Raw genomic sequence first — 8,926 nt, forward strand, 5'->3', positions numbered from 1 at the left:
GAGTTCCAATCTCCTCTGTGCCCTTGAGCACTAAACCAGACAACCAGTGGTGGAAAAATAACTAAGTTCATTTACACAAGTAAATGTGGTTGAAAGGAGCACTTTCTTTCAGTACAATTCCGAGGTAATTTCACTTTAGTTGAGAAAACAATGTTTCACATTAAGTTAATCATCTGGGGATGATTAATCTGGGGATGATCTGGGGATGTTCCCCAAAATAATTTGGGGACCCCCCTTGGGGACCCCCCCTGGTCCCGACCCACAGGTTGAGAACCACTGCTTTACACAGCCTCTGCCCCTCCCTCCCCCTTCCAGTGCTGGCTCACACTCCACTGTGCACTCATTCATGGCTGGACGGTGACGGCTTCCCTCCATGTTCCATGCTCATCATGTTTGGGGACGCACAAAGCAGAGGCTCCCAAACAATGCGCTCACTTGAGAAGCACTCATGCAGGACGCGGCTGGGTGACACTGCACATTTTATATCCTCGTGGTGTTCGTTTACAACGGGCCGTTTCATCCGGTCTAGGCGGAAAGAAACCACAAGCAGAAGACATGTCGTCGCTTTGTTTTCCCAATCCCTATTAAAATGCTCGAGCAGCCTAGTGTAGTCTTGCCAGTAGACTAAAAGATGCATAATACCAAACAAATTTTCAAAAAGCAAAACTACTCCGCATCAAGGGGTTTATTAGGTAGGCCCTAAAAGTACAGTATGTCCTTGAGCGCAGGGGAATTATTTTGGGTTAAAACCGGTTTCTGGTTTGATAGTTCCGGCCAAACGTATAGTTCTTTAAGGACTACAACATGACGTAGAGTGGTTCCCGCTCCCGACCGGATCAAAGCCTGAAATGTGAAGCGATCCCAGGCTACATATTTTAGTAGTTTTTTTACTTCCAATGTTCAGTACTTCTACTCCACTCTCAGAGGCAAATATTATAGGCTACTATTTTCAAAATATTTTGAAAATATTTAAGACATTTGAAAATACTCATAGCCTACTCAATACTGTGTGTGTGTGTGTGTGTGTGTGTGTGTGTGTGTGTGTGTGTGTGTGTGTGTGTGTGTGTGTGTGTGTGTGTGTGTGTGTGTGTGTGTGTGTGTGTGTGTGTGTGTGTGTGTGTGTGTGTGTGTGTGTGTGTGTGTGTGTGTGTGTGTGTGTGACTGCGTGCACGTGTTGTGATTGCATGTGGTGAAGCAGGGCCTCACAGCCAGTCCTCTGCCAGACAGAGGCATTCAGCTCATGGGAGCCCAGGGGTCTTCAACGTGTTCAGCCCAAGGACCCCTTGGCTGAGAGAGAGATGAAGCAGGGACAGGGTAAATAGCAGATCTACAAGCTCACCGTTGTGAGCTTGTAGATCTGCTACTAGTACTTTTGAGTACATTTTGATGCCCGTACTTTTAAGAGGGTTAGGGTTAGTTGTTTCTACATTGCAGTAATTGATAGTTTTACTTAAGTAGAAAAATAATTGTGGGGTACTATTTTTCTACCACTGCCCTCCATCACCAGGTCATCTCGAGAAAAGACTAAAAGACCTCGTTAACGAAAGAATGCCACCACGACGATCCATTCTTTAGATATTATGGTCTGTTGAAAAAAAAAAGCGTTTCTGGACGATTTGGATGATCGTGGGAGCAGAATCCTAGATACATTTTTATCTAGGATTCAGACACTCTTCTGTATTCTCTAGCATTGACTGCTATCTTCATTATTATGTTTGTGTGACACGATCCTTTTTGGTAAAGTAGGGCATTGTAAAAATAAAAATAAACATAAAAAGTTCAAACATGGAGATGTCTGGTTTGTACCTGACAGCGACAACGTTTAACCCATTAGAACGGGTACACATTTTGTGTATCATTATTTTATGCTTTAACTATTGAAAAATAGCAGATCTACAAGCTCACAGCGCGGCACCGAGTGCCGCGCTGCCGAGCTTGTAGATCTGCTATTTTTGAAAAATCGTGAACATTAGAATTTTTACCCGATTCTATAAGTGTCTTTTGAATCCTTCTAAGATTTTTTGAAAAACCTATGTTTCTATGTCAGCAATCTGGCCAGCCATCGTCAAAGAAAAGGTCCTTTTCACTTAACTGGAGCTCAGTTAGTCTGTTCTTGAGAGACTACTATGTCAGTGGTTCTCATACTTTTTCTTGAAGGACCCCCAAAATGATATTTATTTGGCCACGGACCCCCATCTCAAAATATTTAGTTCCAGGGACCACCCAGAAGCAAAATTTGAGTTACAAACGTTCGCTTTGAAAATACATATTCAAAGATTTGCAAACATTTTCACGACTTTTTCAAAAATAGCAGATCTACAAGCTCGCAGCGCGGCGTGAGCTTGTATATCTGCTATTTTTCACTGGTTAAAGCAGCATTCAATCATTCTAGGCCTAAATGGGTTTTAAACATGCAGGGTTTGTTTTTGAAGTTTCACCCAGAGCAGAGAGCTGAACAATCCGTCAAGAAGGCATTTCAGCACAGAGATGGATCAAAACATAATTATCAGGGGCGTCACACCAAATTCTGGGCCCTGGGTACAAGGATTCACTGCGGGCCCCCCATGAATGTTAACTATTGAAAAATAGCAGATATACAAGCTCACAGCGCGGCACCGAGTGCCGCGCTGCGAGCTTGTAGATCTGCTATTTTTTTTAAATCGTGAAAATGTGTGCAAGAAACCTATGTTTCCATGTCAGTGGTGCTCAAACCTTTTCATGTCAAGGACCCCCAAGATGATATGTATTTGGCCACGGACAACCATCTCAAAATATTTAGTTCCAGGGACCCCCCCCGGAAGCAAAATTTGAGTTACACACATTTTCACGACTTTTCAAAAATAGCAGATCTACGCTCGGTGCCGCGCTGTGAGCTTGTATGTCTGCTATTTTTCTATAGCTAAAGTTACTAGGGCCCCTCCACCTTGGGCCCTAGTAACCCCCCCCCCCCCCTTGTGACGACCCTGGCGATTATCTAACATGCAGACAGTCTTTATTGTCTGCAGTGTGCCTAGCACAGACATCAAGCGCAACACTTTTGCTATTTTTGGAAATGTTTGAAAGTTTTTTGACAGTAATGACTGTCAAAATAGCGATGCCACTAAACATATGAATTGAAGGGGGAAAAAAAACAGGTCTCTGCCAGGTTAGGTAAGGTATTTTGGCCTCCTGGTGGCGCTATAATAGGCCAATGTGAAAAGGGGGCCATGTGTTCTTAGGGCTTTCTCAGCAATTGGACGCTGCATCAATGATTTGAGGCATTTTGTTCCAAACGTGTTTTGCAAATGTTAAACTGCTGGTGGCGCTATAACAGGCCAATGTGAAAAGAGTGGCATTTGTTCCTTTACCTAGTGGGAATGTATCTACGAAATGCCATACACATCGCAGGCTGCGCTCATGATTTGAGGCATTTTGTTCAAAAAGGAGCAATCCTGCAAACTTTGGAATCCAATGTTAGCCAATTAGGATAGAATATGAATATTGTGATCTGATCACATCAATATAGAGATACTGTGTACTGATTTGCGTGATTTTTGGATAAAATTTGAAGGATTAAAATTTGAAGTCGGCCTCCTGGTGGCACTATAAAAGGCAGATGTGAAAAATGCAGGGCAAAGGTTTTTCCTTGGCCTCTGGGAAGTGCGCATACAAAGTTGTACTCTGATCGGTGTTATAGGTAAAATCACAAATCGGCCTGTTATAGAGCCACCATGAGGCTAATTTGAAAATGTTTTAGTGACATTTCTTCCTCGGCCTGGTGGGAATGTGCGTGCACAGTTTCATCAAAATTGCACGCTGACGCTGTGTTCATGATTTGAGGCATTTTGTTCAAAACACACCAATCCAGCAAACTTTGGAAGCCAATCTTAGCCATCCATCCATCCATCCATCCATCCATCCACCTTCACCCGCATATCCGGAATCGGGTTGCGAGGGTAACAGTTCCAACTGACATTTCCAGATTTCCTTATCCCGAGCAACTTCCTCCACTCCCTCAAGGAGTATACAGAGGCGTTCCCAATCGGACAGATTCCTGTGGAGCACATGACTGTAGAGATACTGTCTACCAATTTGCGTGATTTTTGGACAAAATCTGTTGGAGTACTGTCCAAAAATGTATTTTATGAGACAATAAAATAAAATACCGTCTATCCACATAATGGAAAGGCTATAATTTAATGTGGTTAGTTTGTTTTTGTCTCCACCAGGCCTTTTATAGCGCCACAAGGAGGCCGACTTATTCCTTCAGATTTTATCCAAAAATCACGCAAATCAGTACACAGCATCTCTATAGTCATGCGATCAAGATAGTCCATCCTAATTGGCTAGCATTGGCTTCCAAAGTTTGAAGAAAATGCCTCAATTCATGCATGTAGCGTTGCATTGCCAAGAAGACATGGCACCCTTTTCACATTGGCCTATTAATGTATAGCACCAGCAGGAGGACACAATAACATCCCTGACCTGGTGGAGACCTGTGCTCGGAAGAGCACTGCTTCTAGTTGTGGGCTTTGCCCACATAGTTGGCAGCCATGGCTGCCAGTTCCCACCTGATGTTGTGTGGGAGTTCAGACCACTCCAGACCTCACTGAATGACTGCTATCTTGCATAGTGTCTTCAGACTGGGACTCAAGTCTAAGATATACAGGTCACCAGGGAGTGATATTCTTTCTTCAGAGAAGATGATACGATCTCCCACCATGCAACAGCCCATGGGCCTTCTATACCTTGGACACAGGCCTTTCCCCCAGGGCTTGACCTTCTTCCAGGAGAAGGTTTCTGGACTGAATTTCCGCAGATCATGGAAGTACAGGGTAGAGTTGCAGCCACCAAATATGTACAGTTCTCCATTGTAGGCAAAGGCTGAATGACACACGCATCCTTTTGTGTGAAGCTGCGTGGAAGGTGTGCTTTGCCAACAGTTGGTCTCTGTGTCAAACACTCTGGTGTTGCTGTGGCAGAGTTCTGGTTTAGCTTGGCCCCGAAATACAAACATCTTTGTCCCGATGATGGTGGCAGAGTGACAAGATGAAGCAGGTGGTGTTGTGCCCGTTGTCTTAAATAAAGACCAGACCATTGGGATGGTGTCCAACTTGTAGAAGTCATTGGTGCATCCCCCATGTGAAGTCCATCCTCCATGGATATACATGAACTTCCCCAATACACAGGCTGAGTGGTTCTCCCTTGACTCTGGAACGTTACCAGAAACCTGGGGCTTGAGCCATCTGTGGGTGTCGACGTCAAAAGCATAAAGCACCTTGCCGTAAGGATACCCTCCCCATGGCTGATTTGATTTCATCAAGCGTCCCACTGGCCAATCACAACGTGTCTTTTTTTCGACCAATCACATGGCGTACAACAAACTCTGAGCTGTTTGTGCCAAGATGTAGGCTATATCTAGGCCAGATGTATTAGTTCTCAACTAAATATACTTACCTGTCTCACATTGTAACTCATTTATCAAGCTTGGTCTGGCCGAAAAATGAACGCTTGAGATCACCACAACTATCTGCATTCATCAATCTATCTTCACTTTGACTTGAGCGTACGGCACGCTCGAATGTCACACCAGGTATCATGTTGTGTAGCTTCACCAGTTTGTTCTATCATAGACATGTGGTGCAGCTTTGTGTAACTATAGTAAGAGGCGTCTTACTGACTAGTAACTGACACAGTATGAACTAAATAAAAAGAAAATAAACAAAAAATAAAATTAAACAATTCACATTTACTAGTAAGACGCCACATGGAGACAAGCGCGACAAGTGCTTTTGAAAAAAAAAAAAAAAAAAAAAAGAAGAATAAGAAAAAGGACCCCTGGGGGTCCCTGGATCCCAATTTGAGAACTTGAGAAAATATTCACATTAAAAGAGCCTTTGTTCTGTTTATTACAAAGTTTATTTTCATGGAAATACAAACATTCTGCAAATATGTTAAGATTGTCACACTTTTGCGCTTTTATCTTTTCATGGCATAAAACGCTATTTTCATGACGGACATCAGAATGATCAACCTGACACTCAAACACAAAAATAACTAGCTTAGCTTTCCTCCACAACACAGAAGCAGAAATAAATTGAATTAAAACAGTTTCAACCTATAAGTGGATAATAATGTGAAACTGGATGATGATGATGATGATGATGACGTAAATTCAAATGAAGGCTGACAGAACCATATCTGCATCCATCTAGCTCAGGGATCATCAATACGTGCGTACTGCGTACAGGGACATGCTGGGCCCCTGATTCAGCCCGGGAAAAAGAGTTGTAGAGGCCCTCATTGCGCGCTATAGAGAGAGAGATCTCCCTCTATAGCGCTGCAGCTACTCAAAGATTTGCCATCTCAGATCATGACAAGTGACAAGCCAGTGGGCCAAATACATGAGTTATATTTCGTTGTTGTCGGGTGGAAACCTTGTATGTCCAAAACCGTTTATTTTTATCAAAACATTATTTAAACTAGTGAAAACAACCGATCTACAAGCACTAGGGGTGTAACAATATAGTAACTGTATCGAAATATCGTTTTCAACTTAAAAAACCGAAGTATATCGAAATGAAAACAGCTAAAATCGAATCGTATCGTTTTATTTTGTATCGTATCGAATCGGCAGTGCAAAGAATCGATTGTATCGATACTACCTTCTTGTGCATTGTATTTAGCATTTTTAAGAAGAAAAAATAAAAAGGAGGGGTTTCATTACTTTTCCTTTCCATATAGCTACACTGGTCTATCGATACATGTGTGTAATCTCTGAGTTCATGTCAAGATGCAGGTTTGTCAACATACAATGACCATGTATTTGGCAGATAATCACTGTGTTTACTTATTTATATCCATAATAATACATGTTTCCCTTAAAAACCTGCACTATCCACACCTTTCACACATATTTAATTTCTTTGATAAATAGTTACTATATCGATTTTAAATCATTGAATCGAATCGTATCGTGTCGCCATGAATGAACCAATATCGTTCATGTATCGTATCGTCAACCATGTATCGTGATATGTATCGAATCGCCATTACAATGTATCGTTACACCCCTAACAAGCACACAATGCCTCGCTGTAGATCTGCTGTTTTCACTACTTTTTTTTTTAGATCTGCTGTTTTCACTACTTTTGTGCGACGGCCTTGTATGAAGAAGCAGGGCTTTGCTTGGCGAAAAAATGTACAAATTTGAAACTTGGAGATTTTCTGCCCGACAGTGATGATTTACTTTGTTGGCCGCCCAGCCCAAAAAATGGAACGAAGGCCGACATTTTGTTTTTAATTCTTTCCTAATGGCCGGCCTGGATCGGCCGGGAATGAACCGGCCGTTCGGGAGTTGTCCCGCTTTTCCCAATGGCCAACACGTCCCTGACTGCGTACACAGACAATGTGTCTGTGGCAAAGTCTCACCTGTGACAATTTATTTTTTATTATCATAAGATCCAATTACTGAATGTCAAGTCTCCAGGTTTTCTTCAGAATATGTATGACGCTTAAAGGAGTAGTTCACCCCCAAAATGACTTGTTTTCTATTGATTACTCATGCCATGGAGAGTTGAGTTCAATAATATTTTTTGGTTTTTGTCACATTCCTAAGACAAAAATGTGATAACAATAAATTTACCCCCATTCATTTCGGATGGTGACCCGTTTCGAAACGGGTCACCGTCCGGAATCAATGGGGGTAAATTTACTCAAATCAAATTGCTGTCTTAGGAATGTGACAAAACCCAAAAAATATTATTGAACTCTACTCTCCATGGCATGGGTAATCAATAGAAAACAAGTCATTTTGGGGGTGAACTACTCCTTTAACCTGACTCCGCCAGATGGTGGCGTATTGAGTTCCTCATAAGCCTCCATATGGAACCGCTCAGGACCAACCGCTGAAGAGGGCCGTCCCTTTTTTCAAGCTATTGGGCAGGTGATTGGATGGGACCGCCTGTCTATCACAGGTTGGGTGTGCTAACTCCAACCACTCATATTGACGTGTCTGCATGACGTATACAGTTGTAGCTGTGCCAGCAGGAAAGTAAACACTATAAACGCGAACCTCTTTTTTCAAACGTGCTTCCCGTCGCGGTCGCCCAATGGGGCGTGATAATAGAGTCCGTAGGATACAGGGGTGAATAAATTTGAATCCGCGGCTTGTGATTGGCTGGAGCGGGGGTCGGGAGCGCCCCGCTGTGTTCACTTGGACCGTGCGGTCGGGGGGCTGAAGATTTTATATTCTGTCCATAACGGCACATAACTCAGTAACGGTGCTGAGTCGGCTCATGCGACCTACGCAATGCTACCGCTCGCTCGGCGGTGTCTCACGTGGATCAAGGTCGCCTGAGACGGCACGCCTCCGTCGTCATCACAAAAAAAACAAGCGCTCCTTCCGTAAGCGTCTCCTACGGATTCCATCCAATATAGCCAATGGGGCGCGGGGTACCGCAACGTGAAATGTGTTTGAAAAAAGAGGCTTGCAGCAACTCGTGGTAGCGGCAAAGATGAATAGTGAAAGGACTACAGTGCAACTGCAACAGGCGCTTCTCGATCACATCACACCGGGTCTCGCTCAGATCCCGCCCGCATAGCTGCCACTGATTGGTTGGAACCAGGCGCTGTGCGGTGCAGCGCCAATCTCTGAGCGGTTCCAGATGGAGGCTTATGAGGAACTCAATACGTCAGCATCTGGCGTAGTCAGGTTATGTGACACTTACTTAATAATAAGCCACTATGGCATATCAGCTGTCCAACTAGAACTAGTGGAGAATGGAACCATTTAATGGACCATTCAGGTAATATTAATGGTAATGGTAATATTATCCACAAGCCAGCATGGCGATGACCCCTGGTCTAGCTCAGTGGTTCTCAACTTGTGGGTCGGGAGTCGGGACCCCCAGAGGGGTCCCTAAATTATTTTTGGGGGGTCCCCAGA

This window comes from Nannobrachium achirus, assembly GCF_963921795.1.
Source record: "Nannobrachium achirus genome assembly, chromosome: 20".
Classification (NCBI taxonomy): domain Eukaryota; kingdom Metazoa; phylum Chordata; class Actinopteri; order Myctophiformes; family Myctophidae; genus Nannobrachium; species Nannobrachium achirus.